Source organism: Meriones unguiculatus, chromosome 3 (assembly GCF_030254825.1).
Source record: "Meriones unguiculatus strain TT.TT164.6M chromosome 3, Bangor_MerUng_6.1, whole genome shotgun sequence".
Classification (NCBI taxonomy): domain Eukaryota; kingdom Metazoa; phylum Chordata; class Mammalia; order Rodentia; family Muridae; genus Meriones; species Meriones unguiculatus.
Genome location: NC_083351.1, coordinates 112532078 through 112551164, shown reverse-complemented (window position 1 = coordinate 112551164; position 19087 = coordinate 112532078). Strand labels below are relative to the sequence as shown.

Genomic DNA, 19087 nt, shown 5'->3' with positions numbered 1-19087 from the left:
CACTATCAATGAATTACAGTAGACATATTAAGGCATCTTTAAATTGGTTTACTGTGGATAAAATTAAGGGGGAATATTGAAATAATTTATATTTTTATAATTATTAATAATCAAATCTATCTAACAGAGTCTAATAGATTTTAGTGAACATATTAATTAATTAATAATTTTGATTTAATAAAGTTTTATTTTTTGAAATACACAGATGATTGAACCTGCTCATGCATCTTTGCCAGCAGCTGGGGCATCTCCACCCTTTGTGTTTCTGGTGTGTTTTTGGGCTCTTTGCTTTGAAACCAGCTTGATAATTCCTTTACTAAGTATCTCCTGAAGGGCTGCCCTGGTCAAAGAACCATGAATCTTCAGTCTCTCAGAGAACATGGCTGGAGTAAAAAGTTATACTTGGGAACTTCATTACATGATCTGTCGTGTGTAGTTTTGTCAAACAGAACGAGATTGGTGACCTTGTCCCGAACTTTACTTTGGACCACCTCGTTTTTTTGGCCTTGCCACCAGACTTACTTACTGGGTCTTTGTCTATTATGGCTGACTTGCTGGCACCCTTCTTCTTCTTGTCATTCTTGAGGAAGCTCAGAGAGTGGCCATGACCACTGCAGCCTCACTAAGATGTAGAAAAACAAAACGAAACACAATACTACTTTATCAATAGAAACTTTCTTTAAACTAAAATGTCTGATGGAAACAATTGAAGAATCATGTTTATACCACTTTGAACTAGGAAATCACTTAGCACTAAAGGCACTGAGGAAACATGATTATATAACAAAGTTAAATCATAGCTTTAAATTATAAAGGCAGTATCTTTAGATTACCATATTTAAATAGCATTGTAGGAAAACATTTTTTGAAATCTTAACAAATAAATGTATCTTTAAAGAGGATATTGCCTTTCATATTCTTTCTGTCTTTAAATCTATAAATGTGAAAATAATATTTGTTGTTTTGCACATAGTGAACCATCTTTGCACCTTTGGATGATATCAATTTTTTCACAGTAAACAATATTTTTCATACAATCTTAAATTGAGTATATAACATTTTCATGAGAATTTTTGAATTATGTCCAACAACTAATTTCATTTTTAATTTAATTTTATTTATATCTTTATTTATTACAATTTATTCACTTTCTATCCCTGCTACAGTCCCTTCCTTTATTTCTTCCCAGTCCCACTCACCCTCTCTCTTCATCACTCCCCATGTTCTTTCCTTAGTCCTCTGATAAGGTAGGACCTCCTCCCCTTCTATCTAACCCAACCTTATCAGGTCTCAAAAAGGCTGGCTGCATCATCTTCCTCTGTGGCCTGGCAAGGCTGTACCCCCAAAGTGGGTGATCAAAGAGCTGGCCAATGAGTTCATGTCAGAGACAGCCCTTGTACCCCTTACTAGAAAACCCACTTGGAAACTGAGCAGCCAGTGGAACAGGCTGTAAGATCAACAATTAATAAATGAGACCTCATGAAACTGAAAACCTTCTGTAAAGCAAAGAACACTGTCATCAGAACAAAAAGATAGCCTACAGACTGGAAAAAGATCTTCAGCAACCTTATATCTGACAGAGGGCTAATATCCAGAATATATAAAGAACTGAAGAAGTTAAACATCAACAAAACAAGTAATCCAATTAAAAAATGGAATACAGATAAACAGAGAATTCTCAACAGAGGAATATCAAATGGCAGAGAAATAACTTAAAGAAATGATCAACATCCTTAGTCATTCAGGAAATACAAATCAAAACGACTCTGAGATTTCTTTTTTTGTTTGTTTGTTTTTTATCTTTTTATTTTTTTAATTTTTTTTACACTTTATTCACTTTGTATCCCCCCATAAGCCCCTCCCTCCTCCCCTCCCATTCCCACTCTCCCTCTCCCTTCTTCATGCATGCCCCTCCCCAAGTCCACTGATAGGGGAGGTCCTCCTTCCCTTCCTTCTGATCTTAGTCTATCATATCGCATCTGGAGTGGCTGCTTGTCATCTTCTGTGGCCTGGTAAGACTGTTCTCCCCTCAGGGGGAGGTGATCAAAGAGCAGGCCAATCAGTTCATGTCAGAGGCAGTCCCTTTTCCCATTACTATGTAACCTACTTGGACACTTAACTGCCATGAGTTACATCTGTGCAGGGGTTCAAGGTTATCTCCATGCCTGGTACTTGGTTGGAGTATGGGTCTCTGAGAAGACCCCTGTTTTCAAATCTTCTGGTTCTCTTGCTCTCCTTGTGAGGTTCCTGTCCTCTCCATAACCTACTATTTCCCATTCACCTTATATCCATCAGAATGGCTAGGATGAAAAACTCAAAGGATGCTTTTTGGGAGGGGCAAGATGGCGGCTCCGGGAGGACTCTCATTCTGAGCAACAGCAGCAGGATCAGCACAGTGACAAGTAATCAGAACTCTCGGCCATAAAACACATTCACTGTGTTTCCCAGGTGAGAGGATACCCCACGTTGGGGGATTCAATCAGCTTTTAACTCACCCGGCTAAACCTCAGAAGAGATCCCGGTTCCGCCAGACTCTTGGCTGCCAGCCACCAGCCCCAGCCTCAGCCCAAAGCCACAAGCCAGTGTCTCTGGTCACGGTCCCAGACTGAACCATGTGCACCACACTATCAGAGACTAGAATTTTCAGTCGAGAGATAACCCCAAGGTACAGGAAACGCTTGGGACCGGCCTTAGGTCACCCAGACATCCCCTGGAAAAGACTCGGGTTCCACGGGCACCCCAGGAGCCAGCCCAGAGCCAGAGCCGGGGACCCAGGCTCCGGCACCACAGAGCTCTGCCTGCCTGCATGCCTGATTCGCCGCCTGAGATAGAACTGTGGGCACCAGGGCACCAGTGAATGAGTTTCACTGTCACTTACAAACACACAGGGAGGGAAACGGCAGGTCTGATCTCAAAGCACTCAACTGACACCCCCAGCCTGAAAAGGTCCCAGAAAATTACCCAGCTTAGGGAGGCACCCAGGCTCCCAAAGGCCACAAAGGCAGACACAGGCAGTTTCTGCTCACCAGACAGCTGGCAGAGACTGAGTCGCCATCAATCAGCTGTGCTCCAGGCACAGGCAGTTTCTGCGGCCAGCTAGCTGGCAGACACTGAGCAGTGTGGACCAGGGCAAAAAAAGACACTGGGAGTCCGTGTCTCCAGAGAATCCACGGGGAAGGAAGGAAACTGTACTGATTTAAATCACCCAATCCTTCCCTAGAAAAAGTCTAGCAGACCAGTCGGGCCGAGGTGCAATCACTCAGCTGTGCTCCAGACACAGGCACAAACAGTTGCTGCGCGCCTAATGTCCAACTGGGTCACAGCAGCTGATAATTAAATTTACAACAAGAAACCCAGAAACAGGGCAGCTGCCCTCAGGACTTCCCTGGGTGAGAGGAGAACTCTCTCGACTAACAAAGACCACAGTTACCACTCAGGTCTATATCCCTGAGGTGAGCAACTCCTGAAAAAACACCAGCCATCCAGGGACTATACCCAAAAAGCTGAGAAGACATCCTTCAGGAAAAACCAGCTTTCTGCAAAGGGGACTCTCTTCACCACAGGATCCCCAGGAACCACCAGAAAATAACCCCAAACACCTAAGATAGCACAATGGGTAGAGGCCAACGTAAAAGCTCAAGCAACAAAAGACAGAGCAATATGGAATCTCCAGAACCCAGTTACACAAGGGCAAGTAGCCCTGAACACCCCAGCATAACTGAAATCCAAGAAGATGACCTAACAACTATGCTCATGAAGATGATAACAGGGGCAACAAATAAGATCAGTAAAGACATAGAGGAAGATAAACTCAAACAGAATATTGCCATCCTTAAAGAAATAGAGGAAGCTGCAGCCAAACAGTTTATGGCCTTTAGAAAGGAAATGCTTAAAGTACTGAATGAAATGAAAGAAACAGAGTTGAAGGAACTAAAAGAAAAACAGGAAAGTACAATCAGACAGGTGAAGGAAGTCTTCAAAACAACTCAAGGCCTGAAGATAGAATTGGAAAAATTAAAGAAAACACAAATGGAGGAAGTAATGGAAAGGAAGAATCTAGGGAAGAAAACAGGAACTACACAGGTAAGCATAACCAACAGACTACAAGAGATGGAAGAAAGAATCTCAGATGTAGAAGATACAATGGAAGAAATCGATGTATCTGTCAAAGAAAATGTAAAATCCGAAAAATTCCTGACACAGACCGTCCAAGAAATCCAAGACAAAATGAAAAGACAAAACCTAAGAATAATAGGAATAGAGGAAAAAGAAGACTCCCTTCTTCAAAGCCCAGAAAATATTTTCAACAAAATCATTGAAGAAAATTTCCCCAAGCTAAAGGAGAGGCCAATTAGAATACATGAGGCCTACAGAACACCCAGCAAATTTGACCAGAAAAGAAAATCCTCCCACTACATAATAATCAAAAGAGTAAGTATACAGAACAAAGAAAAAATACTAAAAGCTGCAAGGGAAAAAGGCCAAGTAACATATAATGGCAAACCTATTAGAATCACACCTGACTTTTCAACAGAGACTATGAAAGCCAGAAGGGCCTGGACGGATATCATGCAGACCCTAAGAGAACACAGATGTCAGCCCAGGCTGCTATACCCCGTAAAACTTTCAGTCCTCATAGATGGAGAAAACAAGATATTCAATGACAAAAACAAATTTCAACAATACCTACAAACAAATCCAGCATTACAGAAGACACTGGAAGGGAAAATACAACCCAAGAAAGCTAGCTACATTCAAGAAAACACAGGAAATAAATAACCTCACTTCAGTAAAACAAAAAGCAACCAAGCACACAACCTGATGACCACAGCCAATATCAAAATCAAGGGATCTAACAGCCACTGGTCATTAATCTCTCTCAATATCAATGGACTCAACTCTCCAATAAAAAGTCACAGATTAACAGAATGGATACGTAAACTAAACCCAGCAATCTGTTGCATAAAAGAAACACACCTAAGACACAAAGATAGACATTACCTGAGGTTAAACGGTTGAAAGACAACTTTCCAAGCAAACGGACCCAAGAAGCAAGCAGGAATAGCCATTCTAATATCTGATAAAATAGACTTTCAACCAAAATTAATAAAAAGAGATGGGGAAGGACACTTCATACTCATCAAGGGAAAATTCTACCAGGAAGACATCAAAATCCTGAACATCTATGCCTCAAATACAAGGACACCCACATTTGTGAAAGAAACATTGATAAAATTTAAAGCACATATAGATCCACACACATTAATAGTGGGAGACTTCAACACCCCACTCTCAACAAAGGACAGGTCAACCAAACAGAAATTAAACAAAGAAACAATGTCTCTGACAGAGGTCATGAATCAAATGGACCTAACAGACATTTACAGAACTTTACACCCAAACACAAAAGAATTTACCTTCTTCTCAGCACCTCATGGAACTTTCTCCAAAATAGACCATATAGTGGGTCACAAAGCAAGCCTCAACAGATACAAGAAGATTGAAATAATCCCTTGTACCTTGTCTGATCACCATGGAATAAAGCTGGACCTCAACAATAACAGAAATAGCAAGAAGCCTACACACACATGGAAACTGAACAACTTGTTACTAAATGACAGCTGGGTCAGGGAAGAAATAAAGAAAGAAATTAAAGTCTTTCTAGAAATCAATGAAAATGAAGACACAACATACCCGAACTTGTGGGACACAATGAAAGTAGTGCTAAGAGGAAAGTTCATAGCACTAAGTGCCTTCAAGAAGAAATTCGAGACAGCTCATTCAAGCACCTTAATGGCTCACTTAAAAACCCTAGAAAAACAAGAAACAGACACACCAAGAAGGAGTAGATGGCTGGAAATAATCAAACTCAGGGATGAAATCAATCAATTGGAAACAAATAAAACAATTCAAAGAATCAATGAAACCAAGAGCTGGTTCTTTGAGAAAATCAACAAGATAGACAAACCCTTAGCCAAGCTAACTAAAAGGCAGAGAGACACCACCCAAATCAACAAAATCAGAAATGAAAAGGGGGATATAACTACAGACACTGAGGAAATCCAAACAATCATTAGGACTTACTTCAAAAGTCTATATGCCACAAAATTTGAAAATCTAAATGAAATGGACAATTTTCTTGATCGATTTGACTTACCAAAGCTGAATCAGGACCAGGTAAATCAACTAAATAGTCCTATATCCCCCAAAGAAATAGAAGCGGTCATCAAAAGTCTCCCATCCAAAAAAAGCACAGGACCAGATGGCTTCAGCTCAGAATTCTACCAGACCTTCAAAGAAGAGCTAACACCAATTCTCTTCAAACTATTCCATAAAATAGAAACAGAAGGAACATTACCAAACTCATTCTATGAAGCCACAGTCACCTTGGTACTTAAACCTCACAAAGACTAAACAAAGAAAGAGAATTTCAGGCCAATCTCCCTTATGAACATTGATGCAAAAATACTCAACAAACTACTTGCAAACCGAATCCAAGAACACATCAAAGATATTATCCACTATGATCAAGTAGGCTTCATCCCAGGTAAGCAGGGGTGGTTCAATATACGGAAATCCATCAATGTGATCCACCATATTAACAAACTGAAAGAAAAAAAAAAACACATAATAATCTTCCTAGATGCTGAAAAAGCATTTGACAAAATCCAACATCCATTCATGTTTAAAGTATTGGAGAGATCAGGGATACAAGGCACATATCAAAATATAGTAAAGGCAATATACACCAAGCCTATAGCCAACATCAAACTGAACAGAGAGAAACTTAAAGCAATCCCATTAAAATCAGGGACAAGACAAGGCTGCCCACTCTCTCCATATCTCTTCAACATAGTGCTGGAAGTCCTTGCTAGAGCAATAAGACAGTTGAAGGAGATCAAGGGGATACAAATTGGAAAGGAAGAAGTCAAATTATCACTATTTGCAGATGATATGATAGTATACGTGAGTGACCCCAAAAACTCTACCAGGGAACTCCTACAGCTGATAAACACCTTCAGCAAAGTGGCTGGATACAAAATTAACTCAAAAAAATCAGTAGCCCTGCTGTATACAAAAGACAAAAGGGCTGAGAAAGAAATTAGGGAAACAACACCCTTCATAATAGCCACAAATGACATAAGGTAACTTGGAGTAAGACTAACCAATGAAGTCAAAGACTTGTATGAAAAAAATTTCAAATCTCTGAAGAAAGAATTAGAAGATATGAGAAGATAGAAAGATCTCCCATGCTCATGGCTTGGAAAGATTAACATAGTAAAAATGGCCATCTTACCGAAAGCAATCTACAGATTCAATGCAATGCCCATCAAATTGCCAACACAATTCTTTACAGACCTGGAAAGGAAAATTCTCAACTTCATATGGAATAACAAGAAACCCAGAATTGCTAAAACAATCCTCTACAATAAAAGATCTTCTGGAGGTATCTCCATCCCTGATCTTAAGGTGTACTATAGAGCAACACTTTTAAAAACTGCATGGTACTGGCATAAAAACAGAATGGTGGATCAATGAAACCGAACGAACAGAGGACCCAGAAATAAACCCACACACTTATGGACACCTGATCTTTGACAAAGGCGCCAAAACCATTCAATGGAAAAAAGATAGCATCTTCAACAAATGGTGCTGGTCCAACTGGATGTCTACATGTAGAAAAATGAAAATAGATCTATACTTCTCACCCTGCACAAAACTGAAGTCCAAGTGGATCAAAGACCTCAACATAAAACCAGACACATTAAATCGGCTTGAAAAAAAATTGGGAAAACCCTAGAACTCATTGGTACATGGGAAAACTTCCTGAACAGAACACCAACAGCACAGGCTCTAAGAGCAACAATCAATAAATGGGACCTCATGAAACTGAAGAGCTTCTGCAAAGCAAAGGACACCATCATCAAAACAAAGGGACCGCCTACAGATTAGGAAAGAATCTTCACCAACCCTTTATCTGACAGAGGACTCCTATCCAGTATATATAAAGAACTAAAGAAGCTGAAAAGCAGCAAACCACGTAATCCACTTAAAAAAATGGGGAACAGAGGTAAACAGAATTCTCTGTAGAGGAATATCGAATGGCAGAGAAGCACTTAAAGAAATGCTCAACCTCACTAGCCATTAGGGAAATGCAAATCAAAACAACCCTGAGATTTCACCTTACACCCATGAGAATGGCCAAGATCAAAAACTCAAGTGACAACACATGCTGGAGAGGTTTTGGAGAAAGGGGAACCCTTCTCCACTGTTGGTGGGAATGTAAATTTTTACAACCACTCTGGAAATCAATCTGGCGCTTTCTCAGACAACTAGGAATAGCGCTTCCTCAAGATCCAGCCATATCACTCCTGGGCATATATCCAAAAGAGGCTCAAGTACACAAAAAGGACATTTGCTCAACTATGTTTGTAGCAGCTTTATTTGTAATAGCCAGAAGCTGGAAACAACCCAGATGCCCCTCAACTGAAGAATGAATGAAGAAATTGTGGTACATCTATACAATGGAATATTACTCAGCAATGAAAAATAAGGAAATCATGAAATTTGCAGGTAAATGGTGGGACCTGGAAAGGATCATCCTGAGTGAGTTGTCCCAGAAGCAAAATGACACACACGGTATATACTCACTCATACAGACATACAACATAGGAGAAACCCACTAAAACCTGTGCATCTAAAGAAACTAAGCAAGAGAGAGGACCCTAACTAAAATGTCCAATCCCCATCCTGAAAGGCAAAGAGGAGGGACATCAGAAGAAGAAGAAAACAGGAAACAACCTAGGAACCTACCACAGAGGGCCTCTGAAAGCCTCTGCCCTACAGACTATCAAAGCAGATGCTGAGCCTGATGGCTAACTGTTGGGCATAGTGTATGTAATCTTTTCTAAGATATGAGAAATAGTAAGAGCTGGAGAGGCCAGGGTCTCCACAAGGAGAGCAACAGAACAAGAAAATTTGAACATAGGGAACTTCGCAGAGACTCATACTCCAACCAAGGACTATTCATAGAGATAACCCAGAACCCCTGCACAGATGTAGCCCAGAGCATTTCACAGTCCAATTGGGTTACATAGTAATGTGAAGAGGGACTGTCTCTGACATAATCTGATTGGCCTGATCTTTGATCACCTCCCCCTGGCCTTACCAGGCCATAGTAGAGGACAATGCAACCACTTTTGATGTGAACTAATTGACTAAGATCAGAAAGGAGAGGAGAACCTCCCCTATCAGTGGACTTGGGGAGTGGCATGCATGCAGAGGGAGGAGGGAGGGGCTTATGGGGGGATGCAGAATGAATAAAGTGTAATTGATGAAAAAAAAATTAAAAAAAAGAAAAAACAAACAAACAATAAAACTCAAAGGATGATACATGCAGGAATGGATGTGGCAAAAGGGGAACCCTCCTCTCTTGGTAGTGGGAATGTTACCTTTTACAGCCACTTTTGAAATCATTCTGGTGCTTTCTCAGACAATTAGAAATAGTGCTACTTCAAGATCCAGCTATACCACTCCTAGGTATATATCCAAAAGCCGCCCCACCATTCAGTAAGGACATTTGCTCAACTAATTTTCTTAAAATATATGTATTTTAAAATCTATGGTTGTGCTTGTTATATATTGTTGTATGTATTGCCTGCCTGTATGTATGAGTACCTGTTCGAGCCTTCTGACAGAGTCAAACAACTTTTGAGTCTGAAGTAAGGATTGAAAGTCAATTAATAAACCAACACACTATACATGGGATCTTTCAGAGAGGGCTTCCAGTAGAAAACTAGTCTCCTTGATTTAATCCAATAATCCCCCTTTTAAGTCAGAGCAAAAGCACCTTAGTACAATGAATGAATTCACAGAGAAGTGAAACTTTTTTTTTAAATTTTTCATTAATTACACTTTATTCATTCTGCATCCCCCCATAAGCCCCTCCCTTCTCCCCTCCCAATCCCACCCTCCCTCCTCCCTCTGCTTGCATGCCACTCCCCAAGTCCACTAATAGGGGAGGTTCTCCTCTCCTTTCTGATCTTAGTCTGTCAGTTCACATCAAAAGTGGCTGTATTGTCCTCTACTGTGGCCTGGTAAGGCTGCTCCCCTCCCCAGAGGGAGGTGATCAAAGAGCAGGCCAATCAGAGTATGTCAGAGGCAGTCCCTCTTCACATTACTATGTAACCCAATTGGACTCTGAACTGCCCTGGGCTACATCTGTGCAGGGGTTCTGGGTTATCTCCATGAATAGTCCTTGGTTGGAGTATGAGTCTCTGGGAAGTTCCCTGTGTTCAAATTTTCTTGTTCTGTTGCTCTCCTTGTGGAGACCCTGTCCTCTCCAGCTCTTACTATTTCCCAGTACTTACCTAAAATTCCATTCACTCTGCCCAACAGTTGCCCATCAGGCTCAGCATCTGCTTTGATAGTCTGAAGGGCAGAGGCTTTCAGAGGCCCTCTGTGGTAGGTTCCTAGGTTGTTTCCTGTTTTCTTCTTCTTCTGATGTCCATCCTCTTTGCCTTTCCGGATGGGGATTGGACATTTTAATTAGGGTCCTCTCTCTTGCTTAGTTTCTTTAGATGCACAGGTTTTAGTGGGTTTGTCCTATGTTGTATGTCTATATGAGTGAGTATATACCAAGTGTGTCGTTTTGCTTTTGGGACAACTCACTCAGGATGATCCTTTCCAGATCCCACCATTTACCTGTGAATTAAAGTGAAACTTCTTTGTGTGGCCTATTCTCTCTTTCTTTGTGATTACTTCATTTTTTTTTTAATTTTTCATCATATTACTAATCTTTACCTTCTGTTGACTTATGCTATTTTGTTGAGAATTGTGATGCAAAATTTAGACATTTTTCATGACTTTCTGGCTATTTTTGCCTACAAGTCCTAAGAAACTATTTTAATTACGAATTTTAGTATGTTTCCTGGAATATGCTTTAGTTAGACAGTTACCCTAATGATTCTATGAAATCTTGATATAGGAATTGTTTTTTGTGCATATGATATGAAATGACACAATCAATATATTTAGTAAAAATGAACTGAGTGTAACAATTTTATTATTATTGAAGTAATATTAAATGACAAAATATTTGTAGCAGGAAATTTCAATTCCTTGAAGAGCTTCATTTTATTTGCACTCAAAATTTAAATATCTATCTTATGCAATGTGACTCATTCAAAGAAAAATACAGAATTATACTAGAACATACATGGTTAATGACATTTCAGTAATGATGGATCCTCATTTCTGGAGGAAAATATTTTTTAATAAATAGTGTTATGTAACTAAACATATATTTAAATAAACATTAAATGAGAATATTATGGCATTTATTCATTCTATGTAACAAAATTTATTAAAATGAACTACTATTTAAAAAATAAAATCATAGAATTGGTATCCAGGAAACAGCTCTGTTGGAAAAGAGTATATAATACAAGAATGAGTACTTTAGTTTGCAACACCAGAACCCATGGAACACAAGATGTGCTAGCACAGACTGTACTACCAGCCCTTTGAGGCAGAAACTGGAGCGTTTTCTGGCATCAGAGAGGCAGACACCCAGAAGCCAGTCTCTAGCTTTTATGTTCACATGCACATCTGTGAAATTCATGTAAGAACATTAATGTAGACTTGATACCAAAATTTCATTGATGGAAAAAAATAGCACTTGCTTGTAGTTTGTAGAAATAAAACTGCATTCGTTAGTAAGTTACCTAACAGTACAAATTTAGAATTAAATATGCATATATTTGTACAAAAAAAAACATTAAATCAATCAGTTATAGTTTCAAGTGCCAAAGATACAAAATATACATTTTTGAATATTTATATTATAAAGTAAATTGTACCCAATAGTTTCAAAAACAACAACAACAACAAAATAGCTACATCACAGTGGACAAGCAGCAGTGGCTAGATGATGATGATGGTTATTTATAATTGAACACAACTAGGTATGTGCTCTTGTTTTATATACTTATTAAATACATTCTTAAGAATCTTGTAATATAATAAATTATAGTGATGAGTACATGTATATTTTAAAGAAGAGAGTAAAATTTTATCACTTTTTTTTCTGCCTATACAGTAGTGCCTTTCTTGTGCCTAGAACCAAGCCAGGAGAATTTTGCTCACTGTATCTCACAGGAAGAAAGCTTCCACTGTAACATGTCCCTGCATTGATGAGAGCTCATCACTGTAAGTGCTAAGTTATCTAGTGGCAGCTGTTTCATCCCAGCTGACTAAATGGTATCCATGTGATATAAACATCCAAACAAGAACAGAACTGATATAGAACTGTATTGCTAATTTAAAATATGCCTTGGTCAAAAATAACTTATTGATTGGTCAGTTTTGATAATCAAAATATACACATATTATCTACAGGGATAATATGTGTTTTTCTCACTTTTCACAAACAAATACCTCTTTGAGACATAATGTGGAACTACAACACAACCTTGACTTAGCATAGCACAGTATCATATATGGGCTAGAAACCCTAGTGGGCTCTGCTGATTAATTTTGATTTTAAATCACAAAACTCAAGAAATCACCCAACTCAAATATTCCAGGAGACTAAATCCATTTTTTACCTATTGATATTCTGGTAGAATCTAGGTCCTTGTCCTTGTCAGCCCAAAGTTTCATTTCCTACTTAGTTGTAGCAAAGTCCCTTAGGTCTTAGAATTAGCTCTCTGATCCACTCTCAGAACCACATGTAGACCATAATCAGCTAGATGCTCAGAATCTTACCTCAAAATGGGTTCTCTGAGAGTCCTTTTTTTTTTTTTTCCCCTCCTTTGGCTAATATAATTATTAGGAGTATACATCTAGGTAATCCATATCAAATTGCTATTTTAAAAGTTCATACCATAGCTACATTTGCAAATACATGTATGGCGTCTAATAACTTATATTTATGGTTTTTAGAGAGAAGAGAAAAAACATCTTTAGGGATATTATTCTGCTAATTATCAGAAAGTATTCAATATCATAAACACAAGGACTATTGAAATCAGTATTTGAATTACAAGTATTTAGAATTTAACTATATTAAATTCTCAGTTTTCATCAGCCTTTATATAGTGACACAAACATTTGTATTTTAAGTAGATCATACCATTAAAGACACAATCTTGTGAAATTAATATGAGTGTCTTAATACATACTTAAAAAATTCATGGATGCATTGATTTTCATAAAGTATTTTGTGTTAGTATTGAATAGCTCTACTCGAATATGTAAAGGAATGTGTGAAGGAATTGATTCAACCTATTTTGGAGAAAAAAAAAACACTATTAAATGAAATGTTGTCTGATATGTATGCGGCCAAATAGTTTTACATGAGAATGGATCTTAGAAGTGAGTAGAGTTTTGAGAAGTTCAACTTTAGAAAGTATCTGTGAATAATAAAAGAATGTGATGATAGATATGACACAATTTTCTGGATTCTGACTGTGTATCTGAAAGGTCACGAGTTAGAGTAATCCCTTCCTCCAATTTCAGCTTAAGTCATGCAAAGGCTACATTTACTCTTCATGGTTTTGCTGCAGTGAGCATGCTGTCATTTTCTCCTAAAGGTCAAAATGCACAAAAGTTATAGCACATTTCAAAACCACAATTACAACTGTATCCCTCATATTAGAAAAAAACTCAAAACCTCACTGCAATAACATGTAGAAAATACTAAAGTATTCAACAAAAGGATCTTTCACTATATGCCATGAATCATAGGATAACATGCCATTTATTTTATGCATTCAATTATTCAAGTTTTAAAGGCAAGCTGAACATGCTAAAGAAAATAATCAGGACACAAAAGGGAAATATTTTATGATTCCAATTGTATGAAATATTCTAGATAAGTTAAGTAGAACAGTTTTCTATAAGTTGTGTAGATGCAGAGAGATAGAGAGTTGAGGATGACATACATATTCTAGAAACAAATAATGATTGTAATTGGACAATGATTTTATTATTTACTGACATTAAATTGTATAATGCAAATGATTATAATACTAATATTAATTATATATTTTATTCTAGTAAAATTGCAAGGAAATAACAACTTTTGGAAATCACATGCACTTCTTTCACTTCAGAACTATACAAACACACTCACTCAACTTGTCATTTTTTGACACAAGGACATATAAAATAAATATTTTGTGTCAGTAACTTTCCTCTTTCCGATAGCCCTATTTCAACTTTCTTTTTTTTAATTCTTTATTAATTACACTTTATTCACTTTGTATCCCCCTTGTGGTTCCAGCTCTACTTCCATCCCAATCCCTCCCTTCCTCCACTCTTTGCATGCTTGCCCCTCCCCAAGTCCACTGACAGGGGAGGTCTTCTTTTCCTTCCTTCTGACACTAGTCAATTAGGTGTCATCAGGAGTGGCAGCATTGTCTTCTTCTGTGCCCTGGTAATGCTGCTTCTCCCTCAGGGGGAGGTAATTAAAAATCAGGCCAATCAGTGAATGTCAGAGATGGTCCATGTTCTTATTACAATGGAACCCACTTGAATATTGAACTGCCATGGGCTACATCTGTGCAGGGGTCTTAAGTTATCTCCATGCATAGTCCTTGGTTGGAGTATCAGTCTCAGGAAAGACGCCTGTACTCAGATTTTTTGGTTCTGTTGCTCTCCTTGTGGAGTTCCTGTCCTTTCCAGATCTTACTGTTTCCCACTTCTTTCCTGAGATTTCCTGCACTCAGCCCAAAGGTTGCCCATAAGTCTCAGTATCTACATTGATAGTCTGCATGGGCAGAGATTTTCAGAGGTCCTCTGTGTCAGGCTCCTGACTTGATCCCTCTTTTCTCCTTCTTCTGATGCCCATCCTCTTTGCCTTTCTGGATAGGAATTAAGCATTTAAGCAAGAGTCCTCCGTCTTGATTAGTTTCTTTAGATGTACAGATTTTAGTAGGTTTACCCTATGTTATATGTCTATATGAGTGAGTATAGGCTGTGTGCATCTTTCTGCTTCTGGGATAGCTCACTCAGGATGATCTTTACCAGATCCCACCATTTACCTGCAAATTTCATGATTTCCTTCTTTTTTATTGTTGAGTAATATTCCATTGTGTAGATATACCACAATTTGTACATCTATTCCTCCACTGAGGAGCATCTGGACTGTTTTCAGCTTCTGGCTATTACAAATGAAGCTGCTACAAACATAGTTGAGCAAATGTCCTTACTGTGTACTGGAGACAATTTGGGGTATATGTTTAGGAGTGGTATAGCTGGATCTTGAGGAAGTGCTATTCCTCGTTGTGTGAGAAAGCACCAGATTGCTTTCCAGAGTGGTTGTAAAAATTTACATTCCCACCAGCAGCAGAGGAGGGTTCCCCTTTCTCCACAACCTATCCAGCATGTGTTGTCTCTTGAGTTTTTGACCTTAGCCATTCTGATGAGTGTAAGGTGAAATCTTAGGTTTGTTTTGATTTGCATTTCCCTGATGGCTAATGATGTTGAGCATTTCTTTAAGTGTTTCTCTGCCATTCGATATTCCTCTATTGAGAATTCTCTGTTTAGCTCTGTACTCTATTTTTTAATTGGATTACTTGATTTTTTTTGCTGTTTAACTTCTTTAGTTCTTTATATATACTGGATATTAGTCCTCTGTCAGATATAGGGTTGGTGAAGATCCTTTCCCAATTTGTAGGCTGTCTTTTTGTTCTGACAACAGTGTCCTTTGCTTTACACAACCTTTTCAGTTTAATGAGGTTCCATGTACTGATTGTTGCTCTTAGAGCCTGTGTTGTTCTTGTTCTGTTCAGGAAGTTGTCTCCTGTGCAAATGATTTCAAGGCTCTTCCTCACTGTTTCTTCTAAGTGGTTTAGTGTGTCTAGTTTTATGTTGAGGTCTTTGATCCACTTGGACTTTAGTTTTGTGCAGGGTGATAAGTATAGATCTACTTGCATTTTTCTACATGTAGACTTCCAGTTAGACCAGCGCCATTTGTTGAAGATGCTGTCTCTTTTCCATTGAATGGTTTTGTATCTTTGTGAAAAATCAGGTGTCCATAAGTGTGTGGATTTATGTCAGGGTCTTCTATTCGATTCCATTGATCCACCAGTCTGTTTCTATGCCAGTACCATGCAGTTTTTAGTATTGTTGTTCTATAGTACAGCTTGAGAGCAGGGATGGAGATACCTCCTGAAGATCTTTTACTCTAGAGAATTGTTTTAGCTATTCTGGTTTCTTGTTGTTCCATATGAAGGTTCCCATTTCAGATTATCAGATACCAAAATCATATTCCTAAACCACATACTTAGTATAACCATCTAAAGGGTATATTTCTGATGTTACTACTTTGTATTTTCTCATCTTTTTCTGTGATGTAAACACATGTGCTTTGATGCAGAAAACCTTTCACTGGAATTCACCATGGCAAATTTAGTATAAATACTATGAATATAAGTATAATTGAAAATCTGTTAGTGTATCACATCAATGGAGTGACAGTTTAATTTGGCCTTATACTTACTAAATCATTTAAACATCTTAAATGTAAAAGAATAAACATTTTGTAACAGTTTATGCTGGTGAGGATATGGAACAAAGGAACATACTTATACATTGCATACTTATACAGTTGTGATGGAAATCAATATGGCTGTTGCTCAGAAAATTGGGATTGATCTACCCCAAGACAGAGTAAAGGCCAATCTTGGGCCTTTACTCAAAAGATGTTCCATCCTATCACGAAGACACTTGCTCAACTATTTTCAAAGCAGATTTATTTGTAATAAGTAAAGCAACTGAAACTGAAAAAAAAAAACCTAGATGTCCCTCAAATTAAGAATGAATAAATATCTTGGCCATTCTGATGGGTGTAAGGTGAAATCTCAGGGTCATTTTGATTTGCATTTCCCTAATGGCTAATGACATTGAGCATTTCTTTAAGTGTTTCTCTGCCATTCGATATTCGTCTACAGAGAATTCTCTGTTTAGCTCTGTTCCCCATTTTTTTAAGTGGATTACTTGGTTTGCTGCTTTTCAGCTTCTTTAGTTCTTTATATATACTGGATATTAGTCCTCTGTCAGATAAAGGGTTGGTGAAGATTCTTTCCCAATCTGTAGGCAATCGTCTTGTTTCGATGATGGTGTCCTTTGCTTTACAGAAGCTTTTCAGTTTCATGAGGTCCCATTTATTGATTGTTGCTCTTAGAGCCTGTGCTGTTGTTGTTCTGTTCAGGAAGTTTTCTCCTGTACCAATGAGTTCTAGGGTTTCCCCCACTTTTTCTTCTAACCTATTTAATGTGTCTGGTTTTATGTTGAGGTCTTTGATCCACTTGGACTTTAGTTTTGTGCAGGGTGATAAGATGAAAAACTCAAGTGACAACACATGCTGGAGAGGTCGTGAAAGGGGAACCCTCCTCTACTGCTGGTGAGAATGTAAACTTGCAAAACCGCTCTGGAAATCAATCTGGTGCTTTCTCAGGCAACTAGGAATAGCACTTCCTCAAGATCCAGCCATACCACTTCTAGGCATATATCCAAAAGAGTCTTAAGTACACAATAAGGACATTTGCTCAACCATGTTTGTAGCAGCTTTATTTGTAATAGCTAGAAGCCGGAAACAACCCAGATGACCCTCAACTGAAGAATGGATGCAGAAATTGTGGTACATATATACAATGGAGTATTACTCTGCAATGAAAAATAAGGAAATCATGAAATTTGCAGGTAAATGATGGAACCTGGACAGGATCATTCTAAGTGAGCTCTCCCAGAAGCAAAAAGACACACACGGTATATACTCACTCATATAGGCATATATCATAGGATAAACCTACTAAAATCTGTACATCTAAAGAAACTAATCAAGAGAGAGGACCCTGATTAAAGTGATCAATCCACATCACAAAAACAACCTAGAAACCCGCCACAGAGGGCCTCTGAAAAGCTCTGCCCTGCAGACTATCAAAGCAGATGCTGAGACTTATGGCCAAATGTTGGGCAGAGTGCATAGAATCTTATGTAAGAAGTGGGAAATATTAAGAGCTGGAGAGGATAGGAACCCCACAAGGAGAGCAACAGAACCAGAAATTTGAACACAGGGGTCTTCTCAGAGACTCAGTCTCCAACCAAGTACCATGCATGGAAATAACCTAGAACCCCTGAACAGATGTAGCCCATGGAAGTTTAGTGTCTAAGTGGGTGACATAGTAATGGGAAGAGGGACTGCCTCTGACATAATCTGATTGGCCTGCTCTAAGGGGAGAGCAGCCTTACCAGGCCACAGAAGATGACAATGCAGCCACTCCTTATTTGATGTGCTAGACTAAGGTCAGAAGGAAGGAGAGGAGGACCTCCCCTATCAGTGGACTTGCAGAGGGTCATGTTGGAAGAAGAGGGGGGGAAGGGAGGGTGGGACTGAGAGAGGAGGAGGGAAGAGCTTATGTGGGATACAAAGTGAATAAAATATAATTAATAAGATAAAATTAAATTTAAAAATGCAATAAATAACTAAATTTAAATAAAAGAATGGATAAATATGATGTGGTACATTTACAGAGTAGAATGTTACTCAACTGGGAGAGAGAGAGAGAGAGAGAGATCATAAAATGTGTAGTAGAATGGATGACTAGAAAAATTCATCTGTGGTAACTCAGAAAAACAAATGGTATACATCCACTTGTATAGTATATATTAGCTGTTAGTTAAGTGATAATAATTCCACAATCCACAGACAGTGAGAGGCTAAGTGACAAGGAGGGTTCTCAGAAGGATTAATAGATATCCCTGGGCAGGGGAAGGGGAAGTTGGATAGATTTTGTGAGTGTATTGGGAGGAGGTGGGATTGGGAACAGGATGGATCAAGCAAGGAAGAGAGGGACAGAGAGGAGAAAACTGAGATAGACAACTAGAACTGGGGAGAAATTGGGGGTAAGGTGGAAACTTCCTGGAGCCTATGAGTGTAACTCTAGTGAGGACTTCAAATAAGAGAGGATTCTGAGGCTGAATAAATTATCTTCTGCAACCAGGCAAGGCTTCCAGTGGAGGGATTAGGACATCAACCCAACCATAAATCCCCCAACCTATGACGTGTCCTACATAAAAG

General features: G+C 38.6%; 1 pseudogene; it reads right to left on the bottom strand.

Annotated features, from left to right (window-relative positions):
• Window positions 1–219: 219 nt before the first annotated feature.
• On the bottom strand, window positions 220–1222 carry LOC110542324 (small ribosomal subunit protein eS25-like; annotated as a pseudogene).
• Window positions 1223–19087: the final 17865 nt, after the last annotated feature.